General features: G+C 43.5%; 1 protein-coding gene across 3 annotated transcripts in view; it reads right to left on the bottom strand.

Annotated features, from left to right (window-relative positions):
* Window positions 1-24870, bottom strand: part of FAM168A (family with sequence similarity 168 member A) — a 356943-nt gene that overhangs the window by 167701 nt on the left and 164372 nt on the right. The gene's annotated exons all lie outside the window — the stretch shown is intronic.

The raw sequence follows: 24870 nt of genomic DNA, 5'->3' as shown, positions 1-24870 counted from the left end.
ATGATAAGGTCTATAAAATCATGTCTGGTGTGGAGAAAGTAAATAAGTATTATTTACTCCTTCTCATAACACAAGAACTAGGGGTCACCACATGAAATTAATAGGCAGCAGGTTTAAAACAAACAAAAGGAAGTATTTTTTCAAACAATGCACAGTCAATCTGTGGAACTCATTACCAAAGGATGTTGTGAAGGCCAAGACTAGAACAGGGTTCAAAGAAGTTTATGGGGGATAGGTCCATTAATGGCTATTAGCCAGGATGGGTGAGGATGGTGTCCCTAGCCCAGAGGTGGGCAAACTATGGCCCACGGGACTGTCCTGCCCGGCCCTTGAGGTCCCAGCCCTGAAGGCTAGCCCCCAGCCCCTCCTCTGCTGCCTCAGCTTGCCATGTCACCAGCGCTCTGGGCGGCGGGGCTGCGAGCTCCTGCCAGGCAGCGCGGCGGCGGGGCTGGCTCCCGCCGGGCAGTACAGCTGCCAGACATGCTGCTCTGAGCAGCAGGGTAAGGGGGCTGGGAGGTTGGATAAGGGGCAGGGGGTCCCAGGGGGCAGTCAGGGGACAAGGAGTGGGGGTGTTGGATCAGGGGCATGGGATCCCGGGTGGTGCTGGTCAGGGGATGGGGAACGGCGGGGTTGGATAGGCATGGGAGTCCCGGGGGGCCTGTCAGGGGGCAGGGGTGTGCATAGGGATTGGGGCAGTCAGGGGACAGGGAGCAGGGGGGAGTTGGATACGGGGTGGAGTCCCGGGGGGCAGTTAGGGGTAGGGGGTCCTGGGAGGGGGCGATCAGGGGATAAGGAGCAGAGGAGGTTGGGTGGGTGGCAGGTTCTGAGGGGAGTGGGGCAGGCTGTTTGGGGAAGCACAGCCTTCCCTACCTGGCCCTCCACACAGTTTTGGAACCCCGATGTGGCCCTCAGGCCAAAAAGTTTGCCCACCCCTGCCCTAGCCTCTGTTTGCCAGAAGCTGGGAATGGGTGACAGGGGATGGATCACTTGGTGATTACCTGTTCTGTTCATTCCCTCTGGGGCACCTGCCATTGGCCACAGTTGGAAGACAGGATACTGGGCTAGATGGACCTTTGGTCTGACCCAGTATGGCTGTTCTTATGTTTTCTTATGAAAGCACTTTGGAGGACAGGATTAGAATTCAGAACAGTCTTGATAAATTACAGAATTTGGTCTGAACCATACTTTAGGAAATACAGTAAAAACTTTTTTATCTGGCATGTTGGTGTAATGGGGGGTGCCAGTAAGTCAAAAATACTGGTTAACTAAGAGGGAGAGAGTTTGGCTGCAGGTGCGGGGGCGCAGGAGGGGTTTTGGGGTGACGGATCCTGGGGGGACCATCACCTCAGGCGGCTCCCAGCAAGTGGCAACCTGTCCCAGCTGTTCCTAGACGGAGGCATGTTAGGCGGCTCTGCATGCTGCCCATGCCCCACCCTGAGCACTGACTCCGCAGCTCCCATTGGCTGGGAACTGTGGCCAATTAGAGCTGCGGGGGCAGAGCCAGATCCAGCACCCTAAAACCCCTCCCGTGCCCCACGCCCTGCCCCGAGCCCCCTCCCACACCCCAGCCTCACATCCACTCCTGCACTCCGAACCCCTCGTGGCCATTCCTCCGCCTAGGAGCAGCAGGAAAACATTGCCGCTTCCGGGGAGCCACATGGAGCCGGACAGGGAGCCTGCTGGCCCCGCGCCAACCGGACTATAAACCAGACTTTCTATGAAGATTAGAAACGTCGGTTTATAAAACTTTCTGGTTGCTACAGGGCCAGATAACACAGGTTTTACTGTATGTGGATTAACTTGAGAGGGTCCAGAGGAGAGCCACAAAAATGATAAAAAATTTAGAAAACCTGACCTATGAGGAAAGGTTAAAAAACTGAGCATGTTTAGTCTTCAGAAAAGAAATCTGGGGGCAGGGGCTAATAGTCTTCAAATCTCTCCAGGTCCCTTCCAGCCCTACATTTCTATGATGCCATTTTGATTCCCCCATTTCAAATTTTCAAGCAGCATATAATCACCTCCACCGGAGGGGGGTAAGGTGAAGCACTTTATAAATAAAGTTACTATATACATATTATACATATGTATTTTACATGTAATGTAATGTCTCATTGCTTGCTAAGTAGTAATTGAAAATGTAAAAATTTGAACTGTCTAGTTCATATTTTTATTTTTTTTGAGGGTGAGTATTTAATAAAAGCAGTAAAGAATTTCAGAAGCAATACAATGTAACAAATAATACGTACATGTGCTCTACAAGGGCATATAAATGATGAGGCTCTATCTCAAATTTAAAACACAGTTTAAAATATATAGCAGCATAAAATGTAGCTATATGCAGCACAACAAAGATAAATTACTGTAAGAAACATTCCTGAAGTGGCTGGTAGAGAGACTAAATGACCTAATAGGTCTTTGCCAATATTAGCTTCCATTCTTCTCCAAGGCTTGTTAAAGGCTCAGAGTACATGGCACTATACACTTCAAGAAAAGTTGATCTCCATAGGAATAGAGGACAAACTAAAAATAACTATGAAATGACATTTTAACAGTTTTGAAGCAGGTTGTCATGGCAATTGAAGAGTTGTAACCTGTTGCCATGATAACCAAAAAGTTTTAAAATTAATGGGAAGGCATTTCTTTTCTACTTTATCTATTTGCATAAAGGAACTAATATCAGTCTTTCGCAATGATGGCAGATTTACATAGTACAGTAACTCCCCACTTAATGCTGTAGTTATGTTCCTGAAAAATGAGACTTTAAGTGAAACTATGTTAAGTGAATCCAATTTCCCCATAAGAATTAATGTAAATAGGGTGCATTAGGTTCCAGGGAAATTTTTTTTGCCATACAGTACAGTAGTATAGTTGGGAGGTGCCCCCGCCTTACCCCACACAGGCACAGCCCACTGGCACTAGAGACAATGAGACAGGCAAGGAGGCTGAAGGTGCTGTAGGCTAGGAGAAGCACTTTGCTCAGCAGCAGTGGCAGCTTCCCCTACTCTGCAAGCACCAGGGATGGGGGGGGGGGGGAGGTCAACCCTTGGCCCTCCCACTCCACCCCTTCCCCCAAGCCCCCACCCTTAACCCTCCTCTTCTTCCGCCCACTCCTCCCCCTTTACTCCACACACCACGCTCTCGCTCCTTCCCCCTCCCTCCAGCCCAAGGCAATCAGCTGGCCTGTGGCATTCAGGAGGCAGGAGGGAGGACATGGTGCGCAGGCTCCCCCTCCCTCCTCCTGAACACTGCAAGCCAGCTGATTGCCACAGGCAGGAGAGGGAGGGAGGATGCAGGGGAGGCGTGCCATGTCCTCCCTCCTCCCCCCCCCACCTCCTGCCCACAGCAATCAGCTGGCTTGTGGAGTTCAGGGGGCAGCAGGAAGGAGCAAGGACTCGGCACACGGCCTCCCCCTCCCTCCCATGCCCGCAGCAATCGGCTGGTTTGCAGTGTTCAGGAAGCAGGAGGAAGGAGGGGGAGCCTGCGCAGTGAGTCCTCACTCCTCCCCTGTCCCTCCTGAATGCCGCAAGCCAGCTGATTGCCGCGGACAGGAGTGGGGGGGGGGAAGACGCTGATCCACAGGGTCTGCCAGAGGGCGGGAGGCACTGGGGGAGCATAGGGGAGCTGATAGAGGGGCTGCCAGCTGTGGAAAAGCAGGCAGCCAAACGACATTAGAGTGAAGCATTGCACAACTTTAAATGGAGCATGTTCTGTAACTGAGCAGGGACATAAGATCCAAAGAACGGTAAGCGAGAGGATATTAAGTGGGGAGTTACTGTACTGCCTTTCAGAAAATACAGGGGCAGAATATTTAAAATATATATATATATCATACAAGTCCAAAAAAGTTGTGGTCAAACTGAAGAACTGTAAGTTCAGGAGAGAATTCAACTTATCTTGATGTTAAATGTATTTTGCATTCCTGGGTCACCCCTTTGACACACAGATGGCATTCTCTGTACTCTACTATCAAGAAAACAGTATCATATGGCAGAAATACGGACAAGGAACAAGACTAAATTACTTTGTCCACCAATCCTGGACCAAGTACCACAAAAATTTAGAGATGCAATAACGAGTGATTTATGATTTCAAATTCAGACTATACTAATTTGCCTCAAACACTGACAATACTAGACTCAGATTAATTTTTAAAAACTTAGGCCTCAAACAATAATAATCCACTACGTCCTAATTTGAAGGGCTACTTAGTCTTTACCATTACACTGCTGGATTCTGGAAGCTTTAGCTATTTCCTTAAAACCTTGCCTTGCATCTTAATGGTTATGGAAAAACTTCTCAATCACTCTCAAATTATTGCAACACCTCATTTGAACACTGCTCTCTTTCCCCACATTTTGGGGGAGGAGGAAGAAATGTGTAATTGCTAATTGAGGAAGAAAGCATTTAACTGGTAATGGACAATGATGTTTTCTGCTTTCGACGTATGTACCTGCTGTCTATTAAAGATTAACTAAAATATATGTTAAAACAATGGACTGGTCTTTGTATTCATTGTTTCAGTCCCAAATTACACTGATATTCAATAAAAAATATATATCTACTAAAGAAATGGTGGTTCTTTCCCTAGTTTGGAGCACATGCATTTAAGCTATGCTGAACTTCTTGCATGTATAGGGGCAGAGAATGCATTCGTCTCAATGACCCCAGGAGCTTCCTTCCATCTCTCACATACACTAGAGCCTCAGAGTTCCTAACACCTTGGAAAAGGAGGTTGTTCGTAACTCTGAAGCTCAGGCTCCAGCAGTTCACACTCCGGGCCAGGTTCCAGAGGGAGCTAGTCAGCTTTGGGCTGGGATGTGGGTGAAAACAGCGCCCCGCCTCCTGGCCGGGGGAGGGGTGTGTGAAAACAGTACCCATGGCTTACAGGAAAGCAGCGCCGACTCCAATGTTGTGCCTGCTCCAGCTGCCTTGGGCTGGCAGTGGGGGCTCACATCTTTGCCTGTGAAATGCCTAGCTGTAAGTGGGTGCTCTGCACATTGGATGGGGGAGGGGGAGGGGACAGGCAGCCCAGATTTGCCTGTCTTAAGATGCAATACTATTGCATAATATTCGCCCCCCCCCCCCACTGCTGCCTGATTGGTTACTTCTGATTTCACATGGTGTCCGGTTGATCGGTCAGTCTGTAACTCTGGTGTTTGTATTTTTGAGGTTCTACTGTATATGAATATATGCTGTTGTAAGCACCGTATAGAATGTAACATTTTAAAGAACTAAGCAAACACATGACAACAGAATGGAAACAGAACAGGTGTCCTTACCATCACTTTCAAAACACAACAGAAAATGGTCACTACCTGGAGAAATATAGCTATGGATTTGAAAGCAAAAGGAGTCAGAGGACTTGGCTTACGTACACAGAAGTTCAAGTGTGTACACATTCAGACCTCTCTTTTAAAGAGACAACTTGCTGGCAATCTGTTCAAGTTAGTTTTCCTCCGTCTCATCTCATTTATGGTCCTGCACTTAGGACGGAAGAACCCAATGCACAGCTACAGACTAGGGACCGAATGGCTAGGCAGCAGTTCTGCGGAAAAGGACCTAGGGGTGACAGTGGACGAGAAGCTGGATATGAGTCAGCAGTGTGCCCTTGTTGCCAAGAAGGCCAATGGCATTTTGGGATGTATAAGTAGGGGCATAGCGAGCAGATCGAGGGACGTGATCGTTCCCCTCTATTCGACATTGGTGAGGCCTCATCTGGAGTACTGTGTCCAGTTTTGGGCCCCACACTTCAAGAAGGATGTGGATAAATTGGAGAGAGTCCAGCGAAGGGCAACAAAAATGATTAGGGGACTGGAACACATGAGTTATGAGGAGAGGCTGAGGGAGCTGGGATTGTTTAGCCTGCAGAAGAGAAGAATGAGGGGGGATTTGATAGCTGCTTTCAACTACCTGAAAGGGGGTTCCAAAGAGGATGGCTCTAGACTGTTCTCAATGGTAGCAGATGACAGGACAAGGAGTAATGGTCTCAAGTTGCAGTGGGGGAGGTTTAGATTGGATATTAGGAAAAACTTTTTCACTAAGAGGGTGGTGAAACACTAGAATGCGTTACCTAGGGAGGTGGTAGAATCTCCTTCCTTAGAGGTTTTTAAGGTCAGGCTTGACAAAGCCCTGGCTGGGATGATTTAACTGGGAATTGGTCCTGCTTTGAGCAGGGGGTTGGACTAGATGACCTTCTGGGGTCCCTTCCAACCCTGATATTCTATGATTCTATGATTCTATGGTTTATTACTGCCATGTACTTTTGCCTCCTGAGAATGGCACTGAAATGGGCAGCTAACTCCCTTTCCCTAGAGATGAATGCTCATTTCTATAATACAGGGGTTCTCTAACTTTGTCACACTGAGTCTCCCTGAGCTATGAAAAAAATGACTGCACCTCCCCATAGTTTATTAGAGCCCTGCAATGCCCTGTGCGGCTAGAGCTCCTGCTGTCAGCCTGCTGGCTGCGGCTCCCGCTGACCCCTTTATCTCCTGCACCCACCGCCCGGGTGTGCACGGCCCTTCTGCACAAGCCTCAGCTGCCTGTGGCTGATAGCCAGAGCTCTAAAAAAAAAACCAACCCAACAGCATGCACCTCCCTTGACACATTCCCGTGCCTCCCTTGGCAGGCCTGCCCCATAATTTGACAATTGCTACTATAACACATTAGGTTTTTAATAATGAGAGGTAGTAGCATCATCTTTAATAAACCAAATGCAAGACAAATTGCCTCTATTTACCCACTAACCCACATCCTTACCCATGGTTAAATTAATCTTTCCCCGCATTCTCCAGGGCTTTATTTTTAAATTTCTCTCAGCCCCATTCTTTCCATTTTCATCTCTTCAGACTGGTTTTCTCTTGTCCCTGGGAACTTTCATCCCTGCTTATGAAATGATTAACAAAATTAGTCAGATTATTCAATGGAATAAATGTTTTAGCCTGACCTCCTCAAAACTTGTATCCACTGAGAATTCTACAAGTCAGCTTTATGAATTGGGATTCTATAACTGCCTTATTTGATGATCTAGTTACAAAAGTGAACTTGCCATTTTTGGGTGCACAGCACATTGTCTCAGATCCCAATGGAGTGGCCCTAAAATAATCGTAAGCTGAGCATTTTCACAGGAATACTTCACAGAAAATATTTCAGGGAGTTTTAATTCTGCAAACCCACAGAATGACTTGCCCCTGATATGTTAGATAGATAGTAGAAGCCAACTAATCTTACTTACTCATGGAGAGAGAACAACAACCGTAACAACAACATTGCAACCATTTTCCCCAGTAGAATGTTTTTTAAAAATTTCACACAATTAATTCCCTGTTCTCTATGTGTGAGAAGAATCTATGTACCTATATATAGACAGGGACAGAGTATGTGGACGTATGTGGACAGGGACAGAGTATAGGGATGGTGTGGGGATTGGCATCTAGAACAATGTACATACTTTTCACCCAGCTCACTGCTGGGCTCACACGGACTAAAATTATTCGTTGAAATCTCCTTATTCTTTGTTCATTACTCGTGGTCAATTCTGCAGCATCTTATCTTTGAAACATGAGAAATGTAATTATAATCAAGACCAATAGCAAACATAGTTATCAGTCAATGATGGGACTAGCATCGCTAAACTGTGCGAACAAGGCCCTGCATACACCCACCTAATAGCCATGTTATCCAGAGAGCAGCTTGCACTAGGATAGCACCTGAGCGACACTCTAATCTCTACCAGCCTTGGGGCTACTAGAAAGCACCCAGTGCATGGGATGAGTGTATGCTGATATTTTATTCAAGAAAAAAGAGTCCCCTCCATTGCTGGAACTATTATACAGAACAAAAACTATTGATAGTGCTGATCTTTGTGTCTGTCGGCGAAATGGAATGGTAAGACAAACTAAAACACCTGTCAAATTATGAATACAAGAGATAAAAAAATATAAACATGAACTCATAACTCATTATCATGCAGTGAGTTAACAGCCTGTTGGGACATTTTAAATTGCAGCACAGCTTTAATCCCTGGCTAAACAAAGATTTACTGGATCTAGTAAACTTAATGGAGAAACCAGATTTTCCAAGGAGGAGCATAAATCTGACAATACGTAGACAACTGTCTTTTAACAATTTAGAAAACTCTGCAGTGGATGCTAAGTACCTGTGGGCCTGCTCCTGTGTGCTGCTGAGCACTCTGACTTCATTGGGAACTGACAACACTCAGTACCTCTCAGAACTGGGGCTCTGCATGAGTGAACTGGATTACGAAGCCTGATGTGCATTTTGCTGTTGTAAATTACCTGCTATGAGAACACACCTGATCATTACCATGGAACACACCTCCTTTCAAAGAGATTTCTTTAAAAAGGATGGTTTCCAGTAAGAATTCTAGTTAGATTTTGCTACTACATCTCGACGCGATATAACACGAATTTGGATATAACACGGTAAAGCACCACTCTGGGGGGTGGGGCTGCGCACTCCGGTGGATCAAAACAAGTTTGATATAACGCAGTTTCACCTATAATGCGGTAATATTTTTTGGCTCCCGAGGACAGCGTTATACCGGGGTAGAGGTGTTCTTGCAACAGGCCTGTGGTCCCAGAGGGCTTTGCATTTAGGTTGTTGACCAATACATTCACTTTTAAAAGAAAGCTTTTGATGGCATCCATTCATTCTTCCATTCCAGTAAGTAAACTAGGACTTTTCATTATTAGCAGAAACTTGTAACGAGAAGGGGGATGGGGGAAGGCCACAACACTGAAGAGTCCTTCAGGCCTCATTTATTTGAACAGTGCCAAGCAAACTCTCTGATGCGATATTTTCTTCCTGAGCTCTGAGCCAGGGCTTTGGGATCTCATAAATCATCTCTGGCTGCAAAGACATTAAAATTCCAGCCCAGTACTACATTAGATGAAGTGAGGCTGAATGCTGGCAAGCACTGAGAGAGGAAGGGAGGAACACATACAGACTTTCAAATGAGTGTGAGCATTGGTGGGTAAGCAAGTACCCAATCCTAGTTTCACACTGGCATAAATAAAACAAGGATAGAATCTCAACACACATTAAACCAGCTACAGGTACGTTTGCCATTCTGAACAAGCTGCTACCCATTAAACAAAAAAGAAATCTTGGCTCTTCCAAGAACAAACCTAAAATACTGTGTGCAGTTCTAGGCACAACAGTACCAGAAAGATGCAGACACACTGGAGGCAGTAGAGGAGAGCAATAGAAGCAATAAGGGAACAGGATAAATTGATTTATGAGAAAACATGAAAAGAATTAACTGTGGATAGTTTAGATAGGTAATGATGAAGGGAATTGATAACTATTGACACAGAACTGAAGGGAATACAAAGTGAGAAGAATTTGGAATGGTCCCCAAGAATGTAATTAAAACTAAAAGGAAGAAATTGAGAAAAGGGGGAGGGGAAACAAAACTTAAGTGGAATGGCCAGAAAGCGTCCTGGACTGGGAGATGATTAGGCTCTGGAATAAGGTTTTGAGAGAAGTGGTAGAAACCCCATCGCTTGGGACCACTGTAAACTAGATAGGCCAAACGCTCAAAAATATAACCTCACACCAGTAGGGGGATGGACTGGGAAGGAAAAGGTCTGTGTGTGTTACCCTTCCCAATTTTTATATTATTCATTTTAAAATCACAAGTAAGCACTGGCCAGCTTCTTTTCGTGTTCTGTGTAAGTCAAAGCTTCACTGGATCTCACACTTAAAAAAACAGTTTATTTTTCACCACAGGTAAATGCAAAAATAGTGGTTTCAGATTACATGCCAAAAAAATCTACTGGGTAACTAATTCATGTTGAAAAACACCTTTAAAAACTTATATTTTTCTTACGTCTTTTCTTGCCTGCTTTCCTTTAAGCTAACACTCTTGTTCTTATAACATGTTCCCAAGCCCACTACAGATCATTTTCCAGTCTTTCCTGTCCTCTTCCTCATGTATATTCTCTTTGGACCTCTTCAGTTCTATTCATTTAATCTTTTTTCCATGATGGAAAAAACAAAAGCATTACACTAAAGAGATGAGGTGCAGCACAAAATAGCCTAATACCTACTCAGTACACAAGATTAAAACGTCCATAGTGTGATGATTCAGGAAAACAATGTGAGTTTTGTTTGTTTTTAAGATCTAAGCATGTTCTATTTATTTATCATAACAGAAAAGTTAAAAACTAATATAACCAGTTGCAACACAAAATAAGGAGCAAACAGTGTCAGATTAAGCTTCCTATAAAGCTGCTTCAAAGGATGACACTACCAACAGATCTACAGAGTGACCAAGTTTACAGGCCTCTGTGATTTTGGCTTGGGAAGTTGATCTATTAACCACTTATTATTTGATCACAGTCAAATACTGTCAAATATTCCAGGAAGATCTTTGACAGTGGTGGCCTACCCTTTTGATTGCATCATAGTTCCAGTCTTTCTTTTTTTTAAACTTCATTTCATTGTGTTTCACATTTTGCTGAGTTAAAATTACTCAGTGAAGCAACTCGGTTTGTTGTAATTAGGCATAAGTCTAGGGCTAAGTCTACTGGAGACCAGAACGTCTTAATCTTTTTTCAAAAAGAAAAGGAGTACTTATGGCACCTTAGAGACTAACCAATTTATTTTAGCATAAGCTTTCGTGAGCTACAGCTCACTTCATCGGATGCATACTGTGGAAAGTACACAAGATCTTTTTATACACACAAAGCATGAAAAAATGGGTGTTTACCACTACAAAAGGTTTTCTCTCCCCCACCCCACTCTCCTGCTGGTAATAGCTTATCTAAAGTGATCACTCTCCTTACGATGTGTATGATAGTCAAGGTGGGCCATTTCCAGTACAAATCTAGGGTTTAACAAGAACTTCTGAGGGGGAAGGGGAGTAGGAAAAAACAAGGGGAAATAGGTTACCTTGCATAATGACTTAGCCACTCCCAGTCTCTATTCAAGCCTAAGTTAATTGTATCCAATTTGCAAATGAATTCCAATTCAACAGTCTCTCGCTGGAGTCTGGTTTTGAAGTTTTTTTGTTGTAATATCACAACTTTCATGTCTGTAATCGCGTGACCAGAGAGATTGAAGTGTTCTCCGACTGGTTTATAAATGTTATAATTCTTGACATCTGATTTGTGTCCATTTATTCTTTTACGTAGAGACTGTCCAGTTTGACCAATGTACATGGCAGAGGGGCATTGCTGGCACATGATGGCATATATCGCATTGGTGGATGTGCAGGTGAACGAGCCTCTGATAGTGTGGCTGATGTTATTAGGCCCTGTGATGGTGTCCCCTGAATAGATATGTGGGCACAGTTGGCAACGGGCTTTGTTGCAAGGATAGGTTCCTGGGTTAGTGGTTCTGTTGTGTGGTATGTGTGGTTGCTGGTGAGTATTTGCTTCAGGTTGGGGGGCTGTCTGAAGGCAAGGACTGGCCTGTCTCCCAAGATTTGTGAGAGTGTTGGGTCATCCTTCAGGATAGGTTGTAAAACCTTAATAATGCATTGGAGGGGTTTTAGTTGGGGGCTGAAGGCGAATACAGACTAAAACGGCTGTTACTCTTAATCTTTTTTGTTACTGTTATAATAAATTAGTGCTTTAAAACTCTTTGACATTATTTGATCAGTCAATTGACCAAATTAATTTTGTAATGGTCAAATGCCCAACCCTACATGATTTACTCAGAGACAAAGTGGCTGAGGACCAACTTCTGCTGGTGGAAGGGACAATCTTTTGAGCTTCACAGAGCTCTTTCTCAGGTCTAGGGAAGGTAACCAGCGTGTCCAAGCTACATACAAGGTGGGGCGACTGCTAAACACAAGGGGTTCACAGATGTTGTAGGAGACCACTTAAACCGAAGAGGGCAATTAACACATCAGCTGTTGTAGGACAAGGAGGGTATTAGGCAGCAGGCTGTTACCAATTGTTGTAATGAGCCATACAACCGTTGTCTCTATTAAGTCTATGGTTTTTACTGCCCAGCAGAGTCATGAATGTAAGTTCATAGTACTGTCTTTTGAAAATGTCGGGCAGGTTTTCTTTGGGGATGAAGACTGAGAGGTCAGATATGGAATGAATGTTTTATGAAAAGCGTTCACTCAGGGGTGACAGAGTATTTTTGTCTTTTATCATTTTTCTATGTGAGCACATTTGACAGCATAGTGTTTGTCTGGTTTCCCCTACATAGTAGTTGTTGGGGCATTTGATGAACTGGATGAGGTACACCACGCATTGGGATAAGCATGTGTAGAACGCACAGATCTTGGAAGGTGTGTCATGGAGGGTACTGATCATCATAGCAGTGGAGATATGGCTGCAGGTTTTGCATCCATTGTTCTGGCAGGGTCTGGTGCTATTTTAGATTGTTGTGTCCTGGTCAACAGGGAGCCTGCTTCTGATTATGAGGTGGGCGGGGCTGTTGAAAGTCAGAAGAGGGGGTCTGGGAAAGCTTTCTTTCAGGACGTGTTCCCCATCATGTATGGGTTGTAATTGTTTGATGATACCCTTTTTCTTGTATTGGAGCAGGTTCTCTCGGGGTATTTGGGTGGCCTGTTCCTTTATGTGATCTAATTTCTCTGATGGATTTCAGCGTAGCAGCCGTGTTAGTCTGTATTCGCAAAAAGAAAAGGAGTACTAGTGGCACCTGAGAGACTAACCAATTTATTTGAGCATAAGCTTTCGTGAGCTACAGCTCACTTCATCGAGCGTCCTTGTTTGGTGAAGGAGGTTTTAATTGTTCAGTTGTGTCCCCCAGACTTTCTCCTCAGAGCATATTCTATGGTATCGGAGTGCCTGTTAGTAGATAACAGATTTCTTGGCGTGTCTGGGGTGATTACTGGATCTGTGGAGGTAAGTGTGGTAGTCTGTGGGTTTCTTTTATATAGTTGTCTGCAGGGTTCCATTACTGAAGCTGATCATAGTGTGCAGGAAGTTGATGCTGGTGTGGGAGTGTTCTAGAGAGTTTGATTAATGAGTTGTGGTTACTGAAGTTCTGATGGAATCTAATAGAGTTTAGGTCCATCCACAGGCTATAAATATCATCCGGGTATCTGATGTACCTCATTGGTTTTGTGGTACGTTTTTCCTAGTAATTCTTCCTTGAGGTAGCCCATGAAGAGGTTGGCATATTGGGGACTCATTCTAGTACCCATATATTTTCTCATGTTTCGGACAAAGTATTTTTTTATTTGCAGAGTTTCTGAATGGCCCGTTGTGTGGTGAGTGGTATGAGGATGGTTTCTAGGAGTTCTCTTATTCTTTCAGTAAGAGTGCTGTGGCCAGATATGATAGGTCTGCCTGGTTTCCCTTAGCTGAGTATGCTAGGAAGCGTGCAGAAGGTCTGTAGGGTGGATTTTTGCACCTGTGCTACGGTAGATTGATTTAAATCAAGGTGATTTAAATCACCAAGTGGAAATCCTTGATGTAAATCATTGACTACAATTAACTTTTCCATTTCTACTTCAGTTATTTTCTAAAGAAAGGTGCATTCTCATTGGTTGATCTAACCATTAGAACATACTGATTTGCAACTAAATAGAGCCTTTACACTAGATTTGGTACATCTTTTTCCTATATATGAGGGTACACTATAACTATATACATTTATTTAAGCAATTATATAGCTTAACATTTTCAGATTCTTAACTGTTCATTTTTACTACATTACATTACAAACTTTCATTAAGGTACTCTGAAATCCTCTTAAGGTTTCTATGGAGGCCTGCGTTATTTCTTCCTCTGTGGTAAGACATTTTCCCATGCCACTCAGTGATAACTTCAGCCGGTGCCACTGCAGTACATGGGATAGCAGTATCCCGGCCCAGGTGACTTTGGGACACCAGCAGCAGCTGTGCTCTCACTGCCTTTGTTACCCTCAAGAGTGAGATTTCTGCTAAAATCACCACTGCCTCTGGAAAATGGTGTGTGTATTCAGTGTCATTGCCCTATGCTAGTAGATTCATGCAACTGAGTAATTCCCTCCTCATTTCTCTCACCCCTTGTGGGCCATACTCACCATGGCTGGTGCTGTGACAGGCACCATGTACAATCTCAACCAGAAGTGAGTTCGGCAGCGTAAATTTCACTTTCCGTAGTGAACAGAATAACCATGGTAATTCTGTATGCTTTACCTGCAGCTGCTGCCATTGTGGCCTTCAGGGTCTCCCTCTCCACACCTGAGCCAAATAAGGAGGAGAAAGAAGAGGACTCGGGATGACATGGTCCTACAAGCCAATGCTGCATCTGACTAAGCACAGGGCCTGGAGGATGGACATTGTAGACAGCCTGGAGAAGGAAAGAGTAGTGAGGAGAAAGACCCAGGAGTCCGAGCAGAAAAAGGAGAGGCAGACAAACCAGGACATAATGGGGCTTCTCAGGCAGAAACACAGATGTTGCAGACTCTGGTGGACACGCAGGTTCAACAATCCTGGGCTTGCCTTCCTCTGCAGTCCATTGAGAACTCCACCTCAGGATCACCCCCCCTAAACCCTCCCCAACATTCTACATGGCATCAGGGGTTGCTGCACAACCCCTACCGCTCCACCCCAGGGGACATCAAAGACAATCACAACTTCACATACACTGCCCTGTGAAAGCCACAGTTGGTGTATGTGTAGCTGAAATGGACATGAATGTTCTTTCCCCGTCATAAGTTCTGTTCTATTAGGTTTTTAAATGTATTTGTTCTAAAATTGCCCTTTTTTGCTCTGATTGTGTTACAGAATAAAATTCTATTTGGAACATAATTCATCTGTGAGTTCACAACATACGCTACTGAGTGCTCAGCAGTTCTGAAAACAACAAATTACCTGTTACTGCACAATGTCACAAAACTCATAAGCTCAGTCACAAACAAAATTAATAGGTGTATTGACAAACACCACACAAATCTAACCAGACCACAAAAGAGCAGGGCCAGACAGAGCACACACCACCCCCCCCATTCCTTGGGCTTACTGTTAAAATGATCTTTCAAAGCCTCCCTGAGCAGTCCAGCTCTGTGCTGAGAGCTTTTCATGGTCCTTGTACCTGGCTGCTGGAATTCAGCAGACAGCTGCTCCAACTCAGCCCTCCACCCTGGCACCAGCTTTTCCCGCTTTGCGTCACAGATATTATGCAGGACGCAGCAGGCAGCTACGACCCATGGGCTGGTTTTCTCACTGAGGTCCAATCTTGTGTGTAAACACCAGTGTCCCTTCAAACGACCAAAACCACATTCAACTGCCATTCTGCACCAGTTGAGCTTGCAGTTGAACAGTCCCTTTGTGCCATCGAGGTGGCTGGTGTGCGGCTTCATGGCCCAGAGAAAGCAAGGGGTAGGCTGGGTCCCCCAGGATCGTTATTGGCATTTCAACATTGCCAGTGGTGATCTGCTGCTCGGGAAAGAAAGCTTGCAGCTTTCTGAAAAGTCCTGTGTTCTTAAAGACGGAAGCATCATGTACATTCCCTGACCAGCCCACATTGGGGTCAGTGAAGTGTCCCTGGTGATCCACCAGCACTTGCATAACCACAGAAAAACAGCTCTTTCTGTGGATGTACCCCATGGCAAGGTGTTCTGGTGCCAAAATAGGGATAGGTGTGCCATCTCTCAACAGTTCAGGAGCCCCACTGCTGCAAATCTATTCATTAGATCCTGCACATTGCTGAGAGTCACAGTCCTGCATAGCAGGAGGCAATTAATGGCCCTGCACATTTGCATGACAGTGGCCCCCAAGGTGGATTTCCCGACTCCAAATTGATTCCTGACTGACTGGTGGCAATCTGGCATTGCAAGTTTCCACAGTACGATCGCCACTCACTTCTCCACTGTCAATACAGCTCTCATTTTAGTGACCCTATACTAGACAAGTGGGACGAGCTTGCCACACAGATCCAGGAACATCGCCTTGTGCATCCCAAAGTCCTGTAGCCACTGATTGTCATCTCAAACCTGCATGACAATGCAATCCCACCAGTCAGTGCTTATTTCTCGGGCCCAGAAGCAGCACTTTATCACCTACAGCTGATCGGCGAATGTCACCAACCACCTTGAAATGGTTCTCACCGTATCCCACAGCAATCTGTCCACCAAGAAATCGTCATGTTCCCCACTCATTTGGTTCTTCTTGTGGCTCTGCAAATACTGCAGGATCACGGGCTCTGTGCTTGCAACATTCATGCCAATAGTGCAGAGCTGTGCAGGCTCCATGCTGCTGTCAGAGATGGTGGACAGCAAGGAGGGCCACATGGGTTTGTGGGATTTTGAAGAAAAAAAAAGGCGTGGAAATTATGGGAATCAGATAACATTAAGAGATAGAGACAGCTGCAAACTGGGAGGTTGCCCCATGCTGCCAATCACCCCTGCACGACTTCTTTTGGCCCCATCATGCATTGCCAAAACCTGCTTAAAAAACAGTGCACTGGACAGTGGCAAGTTGCACAGTGGGATACCTACCCCTGGTGCATCACACTCTGCATCAATACAAGCACTCCTAGTGCGAATGCGCACCGCCGACACAAGAAGCCAAGTATGCACGCACGCAAGCAATGTACTAACTGTGGTAGCTGTCATAACTTGAGTCGACATAAGTTTGTGTGTAGATATGGCCACAGTCTCTTGAAATGCAACCTTTAACTCATAGTTTTTAAATAGAGGCTCATAAATTTCAGTATATTTATTATTTAAACGTTTTAAGAGATTATCATAAATTTAGGCCTTAACATATTTTGTATTAAATTCAGATTTCATTTTAAACAGGTTTATTTTTTAAAAGAAAAAAACCTTGATTTTTTTTTTTTTAAAAAAAACCATCAATTGTATCTACTCTCGTTCATAGAGGGATGAGGTTGTAGAGTTACTCAGAGCTGTTTGGGGAAGGATTTGATGGTTTCCTTACATTCCTGTGTGAATTGAGGTGATTGGTCGTCTTCAGCAACACTGCAAACATTATTTACATATGCATTTTGTGTAGGAAACCTCTGTAAACGGACAAATTACTAAATCATTCACCCACTTTTAATATTACAGAAATACAGAGGTCTATTGTCTTGATGTGCTGGTTTATTATACACATAAACTTGTCACATGTATCAAGAGGAGGAACAGACCCATTTCATCTCTACATACACATGTTCATCTCTACCAGCTCTATGTAAGACTCTGTGCACATCATCCAACAGTGGTGTCATTGCAGGAGAATTGTTAAAATGTCAACACAGGTGTCAAACACAGTGAGTGTAACTAACTTGCATTATGCACAATCATTCTAGGAAGTAAACCTAATCTCCAATAACCAAAAAACATGACATCTGATTTCCATAGGCTCAATGTGCCATGGAGCTCAGGCAGCTACATGAGTAGATTAACTATGAACAAAGACACTTAATTAGCAATTAGTGAGCAGTTGACCATACACCCTAAACTCAGGGAGCTTCCAACACTGTGGAAGTCAGTGAATTGTTCCGTAGCATAATTCACACAAAAATGATACACTTATCCCAGCAACAAGCTACCTTCCTTCCCAGTCACCAAGCTATGGGTCACAAGCCTGCTCTATAGACGTCAATTAACAAACATGCCAAAAGTGCCAGAGGGAAAATATTCATTGTATCTACTTCATAAATTAAAATGGCATTGGATTCACTTTGGCACTCTGGACTCAGTTTAAAATTAATTCCCAGACTGATGGGGAAATGTATCACCTAATTAAATACAGATACAGTATTTATCAAACAGTGGAGAAGAGAAATATGCACTCAGGTGCCAATGAGCTGTAACACAGAGAGACAGGCGAGTACTTCAGTCCTATCCTTTTTAGCATCTACCAAAGTGATTTGCCCACTGTACCTCAGAACTCCCCCAAACATCTAAGAAATGACTGAAATATGATGCCTACATTTGTCAGACTGTCATGCAAGGGCTCAAGAGCAGAAGTGGCAACCTGAGGTCAGACTTCAGGGCACAAACACCAAACTGGTTGTGAATTCAAATGTAATGCAAATGCTCAACCAATACTTTAGAGTCTGGGATACAGATGTTATAAGCTAGATTAATGCAGGCAACAATTCACAGGCATTCAATAAAGTCTAAATACATTCTTATAATTCTAATACTTATTTTAACAATAGTAACATGCAGGTGAGAGACTGATTCCAGCTAGGTATTTGTCAGTGTTCAATTGAGGCATGGGGATCTTGACCTCAGCTGGCACCTGGTCTGCCCCCGTCACAACTTATCTCCTCACATAGAGCAAATCCAAAAGATCTTAAAACCTTCTAGGCCAAGGCACTAATCTGGTAAAACCAAAGAATTGGCCTTCCTGACATAAGTCCCTAGGAATAATAAAAAAAAATTAAATTTACTAAGACAAAATAGTCCACACCCAAAATTACAACTACCTTGATCCCGCAAAACTGACAATAAAATTCTATCAGAGAACATTTTGAGCCTTCTATGAAACTAAAGGCTAGATAATTTCAACACACCATTACATTAATGATAGTCGATTAATCACAGTTAACTCATGCAATTAACTCAAAAAATTAATCACACTGTTAAACAACAGAATACCAACTGAAATTTATTAAATATTTTGGATGTTTTTCTACATTTTCAAATATATTGATTTCAATTACAACACAGAATACAAAGTGTACAGTGCTCACTTTATATTCTTTTTTATTACAACTATTTGCACTGTAAAAATGATAAACAAAAGAAATAGTATTTTTCCATTCACCTCATACAAATACTGTAGTGCAATTTCTTTATCTTGAAAGTGCAACTTACAAATGTTGCATTTTTTTGTTACATAACTGCACTCAAAAACACAACAATGCAAACCTTTAGAGCCTACAAGTCCACTCAGTCCTACTTCTTGTTCAGCCAATCGCTAAACAAGAGAGAAACAAGTCTGTTTACATTTACAGGAGATAATGCTGCCCACTTTTTAATTAGTGTCACCTGAAAGCGAGAACAGGTGTTCTTCGCATGGCACTGTTGTAGCTGGCATCACAAGATATTTACGTGCCAGATGTGCTAAAGATACATATGCCTCTTCAGCCATCGTTCCAAAGGACATGCTTCCATGATGATGAAGCTCGTTAAAAAAATGTGTTAACTAAATTTGTGACTGAACTCCTTGGGGGGGGGAGGTGAGGGAACCTGTATGTCTCCAGCTCTGTTTTACCCATATTCTGCCATAAATTTCATGTTATAGCAGTCTCGGATGATGACCCAGCACATGTTGTTCATTTTAAGAACACTTTCACTGCAAATTTGAGAAAATGCAAAGAAGATACTAATGTGAAATTTCTAAAGATAACTACAGCACTCGACCCAAGATTTAAGAATCTGAAGTGCCTTCCAAAATCTGAGAGAGATGAGGTGTGGAGTGTGCTTTCAGAAGTTTTAAAAGAGCAACACTGATGCAGAAACTACAGAACCCAAACCACCAAAACAGAAATTCAACCTTCTGTTGGTGGCATCCGACTCAGTTGATGAAAATGAACATGCGTCAGTCCGCACTGCTTTGGATCGTTATCAAGCAGAATCTGTCATCAGCATGGATGCATGTCCTCTAGAATGGTGGTTGAAGCATGAAAGGACATATGAATCTTTAGAGTATCTAGCATGTAAATATCTTGCGATGCTGACTACAACAGTGCCATGCAGATGCCTGTTCTCACTTTCAGGTGAGATTGTAAACAAGAAGCAAGCAGCATTATCTTCTGCATATGTAAACAAACTTGTTTGTCTGAGCAATTGGCTGAACAAGAAATAGGAGAGGACTGAGTGACTTGCAGGCTCTAAAGTTTTACACTGTTTTACTTTTGAATGCAGGTGTTTGTTTTTTTAACATAATTCTACATTTGTAAGTTCAACTATCATGATAAAGAGATTGCTCTACAGTACTTGTATGAGGTGAATTGAAAAATACTATTTCTTCTGTTTTCTACAATGCAAATATTTGTAATAAAAAATAAATATAAAGTGAGCACTATATACCTTATATTCTGTGTTGTAATTGAAATCAATTTGAAAATGTAGAAAACATCCAGAAATATTTAAATAAATGGTATTCTATTATTGTTTAACAGCGCGATTAATCACAATTAATTTTTTTTATCACACAATTAATCACGATTAATTATTTTAATTGCTTGACAGCCCTAAAAAAGCTGAGAATATAAATCAGGTGAGTTCAACATCAATACAAACTATTTAGAACAGGATAAAATACAAGTAGACACCATGTACCTATTGTGCTGCCAACAAATCTTGAGTCCAATGGCTGCAGAGCTGAACAAGCCAATTCCCTCTGACAAGCACTATGTCAAAACAAAATCATTCTGGTTTCACCTTAGGAAAAGTGAGAAAACTTCCTCCATTAACATGCATTAAATGACCTAAACCAGAAACACATCATCCATTCTAAGACACACGAACATGGAGAACTATCATAGAAGTAACCCATACACCATCTGGGGGAGCGCTGCAAATACTAGAGCAGATCCTGAGGAAGAATATATCAAATTCTGGAGAGAGCATACAATTATGCATATAGGTGTTCAAGGATCAGATTCAGCTCAGCACTTAAGTAAATGCTAAAGTTCCATTCACATTAATAAACATTCAGTGTTTTCCTGAACTTGCCCACAAGTCATGGAGCAGGTCCTCAAGGAATCAATTCTGAAGCACTTAGAGGAGAGGAAAGTGATCAGGAACAGTCAGAATGGATTCACCAAGGGCAAGTCATGCCTGACTAATCTAATTGCCTTCTATGACGAGATAACTGGCTCTATGGATGAAGGGAAAGCAGTGGATGTATTGTTCCTTGACTTTAGCAAAGCTTTTGATACCGTCTCCCACAGTATTCTTGCCAGCAAGTTAAAGAAGTATGGGCTGGATGAATGCACTATAAGATGGATAGAAAGCTGGCTAGATTGTCAGGCTCAACGGGTAGTGATCAATGGCTCCATGTCTAGTTGGCAGCCGGTATCAAGTGGAGAGATCATCTCTCTCAAAAACATTCAATCTTGATTTGAAAATGGTCAGTGATGGAGAATCCACCATGACCCTTAGTAAACTGTTCCAATGGTTAATTACCTTCACTGTTCAAAATTTACACCTTATTTCTAGTCTCATTTAGTCTAGCTTTAACTTCCAACCATTGTCTTCTGGACTGAAGAGCTCATTATCAAATATTTGTTCCCCATGTAGATACCTCTAGATTGTAATCCAGTCACCCCTTTACCTTTTGAGTCTGTCACTATTAGGCACATTTTCCAATCCTTTAATCATTCTTGTGGCTCTTTGCTGAACCCTCTCCAATTTGCCAAAATCCTTCCTGAACTGTGGACACCACAGCTGGACATACTATTCCAGCAGCAGTCACACTGGTGCCAAATACAGAGATAAAATAACCTTTTGACTCCTACTCGAGATTCCTCTGTTTATATATCTAAGGATCGCATTACCCATTTGGCCAGAGCATCTCACTGGGAGATCACATTCAAGCTTGATTTTCTTACTGGTTGGACAGGGCAGTGACTCACAGGTGTGTCCACTACATCTCTCCATTCCTTGGACTAGCTGGATCTTCAGAGGTATCTTTCACACTTCCCATGCTGAAAATATTGCATTTTTAAACATCACATTTCTAACATGTGTTACCTAGGGAGGTGGTAGAATCTCCTTCCTTAGAGGTTTTTAAGGTCAGGCTTGACAAAGCCCTGGCTGGGATGATTTAACTGGGAATTGGTCCTGCTTCGAGCAGGGGGTTGGACTAGATGACCTTCAGGGGTCCCTTCCAACCCTGATATTCTGTGATTCTGTGATTTCTAGCTTTTCAGTTTAAAGTGTTTACAAATCTCTGGAGAGAAAGTTAATTTTGATTGGGGTAAACTGTTTTGATTCCACCTTTTTCTCTAACAATTAAACTCTCTTTTGTAAAGATAGGGCTTTCTCTCCAAACAACATTTAAGCTTTGGTGTCCCTGTGACTTTTGTTTCTGACTGGAACTTTTGTAGCTTGCCAGCATGACCCATGATGCTATAAAAGGATCAGCCCACAAGGATCCTTAACCCTTTGTGGAGTCCATTTGAAAGATCTCCAAGTTTTTGGAACCAACAAAGTGTATGAAATGCACTGGTTTTGTTTCTAACTGAATATAAAAGATAATTTGTATATTAGTTTGCATACTCGTTCACCCACCCACCAGGCCTTTGTGCTGTGTCAGGGTCGGGTGCAGCCTCACCACCGAGTCCATGTCCCATGAGGGGTGGGGGGCTGCAGAATGATCTCCCACCTCTGTGCAACCAGTGGCCTGTGCTCCCACTGCCATGCTAGAGCCTCCACATTTATTTATTGACAAATGAAATATGCAGAATTTTGCAGAATTTTAAAATATTGTGCATAGAATTTTTTATTCTTTTGGCGCAGAAGAGTACTCCCTGTGTCCATTTCACCCTTAAACTCTTCGCAAAGGTAGGCTCATTTTGGTTTGCAATTTTATTTGTCTGCCAGCTTCTCTGTCTAAGTGGTGATCTATATGTGGTGATGAACTCACTGGTTTTGAGGTGCTGGAAAGTAATCTGCTAGAATGTGGATTTATAATGATCATTTATTATGGATCATTTTTGGATTTATAATGATGTAATATGCATCGTTTCCAGGAGCAGAGCTAAGATTTTGTGATGGAGTGGGTGCTGGTGGAGTGGGGCTTGGAGAGATGGGTGTCCATGTGCAGTTGGTTGGAGCTCAGTGGGGTTGGGATCTGGGTGTAGAGGGCTTGTCTTGGTGGTCCAGGTGCAGAGGGGGTGGGGCTAATCAGGGTAGGGGTTTGAGTGTGGGGTGGCCTTAGTGGGGAGTGGTCTGGGTGCAGAGGTGGTAGTCCAGATGCAGGGGGAAGGGCTCAGCGGGGAGGGGTCTGGGTGTGGGGGATCTGGGTATAGGGAGTCTGGATGCCTGGGGGGTTAGGCGGATGGGGGAGCAGCTCCCTGTACAGTGACCTCTCCCTCTGAGGCTGAGGAGCGATGAGGGCAGGAAGCGGTAGAGGAGGGGGAGCAGAGCTTCCTGCAGGCAGGGGAGGTTTCTGGTGGTGGGTCTGACCCTGCCCCGGCTGTTCCTTGCAGGGGAAGAGGAAGTCCCATCCTTCCCTGTCCCCAGCTGGGGCTAGTAGCTGAGCCCAGCATAGGATAAGAGCCACCAGTCGGGGATTCCCCAGCCTCACCCCCCCCCCCCCCCCCCGCAGTGGTTTCTCTCTCCGCTGGCTGCTCTGGGCGCCTGAAATGACATGCCTGCACTACTGGGGACACTGCGCTTGTGGCTTTCCTTTGCTTCCCTATCAAAAGTTATTTTTCTGCAGGGAAGCAAAGAAATATGTGGGGGACAGGAATACTACATGCATGCAATGGCACCGCATTCCCCCAGGAGCAACGGAGGCATTATGGTCTTCTACATACGAGAATACTAAAGAAGATATTTTTTCTCAAGGTTTTATGTTTCAAGCTGCTGAAGAAATGTCAAATTTCTTTAGGAAAAACAGCTGTGGAATATATTGCATTTTGCCACCAGATTAGATATGAACTGTAAACATGAAAAAAATCTATTTTTCCACTGCTACTCTGTTTGCTCAAATCTGTCATATCAACAAAGTTACTGGAGAAAGGAAGGAAGTGACAGAAGTTTATCATGCAGCAGGAACTGCCCCCTTTTATCATCTAAGTTGAATCTATCAAACTATGGCAACATTCCTGTCTATCCCTAATTATGGTCTACAATACACATCACCTTTAAACCAAGGGATGACATCTCAAGATTTCTTTTCACAGTGAAATATTTATTTATTCTTCTTTTACCTCTGAAGCCCAAGAACTATGGAAGTCATCCATGGTTAATTATGAAAAGAAAGGGAATGGGAACCTGCTGTACTTGTCCTTTTAAGACTGAAAGCATATTTCTATTTATCAGAAACAGAGGATTAGGCAGTTAGCATCCTGCATAAATATATACATCTTCTTACTATATGTTCCATTCTATACATCCGATGAAGTGGGCTGTAGCCCACGAAAGCTTATGCTCTAATAAATTTCTTAGTCTCTAAGGTGCCACAAGTACTCCTGTTCTTTTTGCATAAACTAGTAGCTTTCCTCACTAACGATTTTAATGAGGGACAGAAGTACAGTGTGTTCCTTTTTGAAATCTTAGCAAAAGTCATAAACAACTTAATCTAACGCATCATTTTGTAAGGTTAGAATGAAAGACAAACACGCAAAATGTTAAAGCAATCTCTCTGGGCAGCAGAAGGCAGCCAGTCAATAAACTGGCGCAGAATGCAGCAGCCTGCTTATTAAGTGGTGCTTTCCTGATAGCATCACCTCACACCTGTGCTCTGTGATCCGCACTAGCTGCCTGTTGGTTCCCAGATGGAATTTAAGATGCTGGTTTTGACCTATAAATCCTACGTGACTTGGGAACTTCCAAATTGCGAGACTGCCTCTCTTTTTTGTCATGCTGCCACAGCTTGGCTCACAGGAGGCACTCAAGCTGCATCCCTCCTCAATTTAAATGGGGGGGGAGGGGGGCCTGGCCGTTGAGTGGTCTCCCATTGAGGTGCCCTCAGTTCTGAACCAAGCTGGTCCAAAACAGCCTTGAGCAGATGGCCTTCAGGGCATACTGTGAAGCGTATTCATTTGTGTAGGCTGTTGCGGGTTAGAGATCTGAGCAGGAGAGGTGAACTTGGTGCTTGTATGTTTTTTAAAGGGCTGGGTTATCACTGTTATTTATTATTAGTATTATTGTAGCATCTCGGAGCCCTACTCATGGATGAGAGCCCCACTGTAGTAGGAACTGCATAGACACAGAACAAAGAGACAGTATGGGAGAAAG

Source organism: Lepidochelys olivacea (assembly GCF_965140295.1).
Source record: "Lepidochelys olivacea isolate rLepOli2 genome assembly, chromosome: 1".
In the NCBI taxonomy this organism is placed as follows: domain Eukaryota; kingdom Metazoa; phylum Chordata; order Testudines; family Cheloniidae; genus Lepidochelys; species Lepidochelys olivacea.
This window is presented reverse-complemented; position numbering and strand designations above follow the sequence as displayed.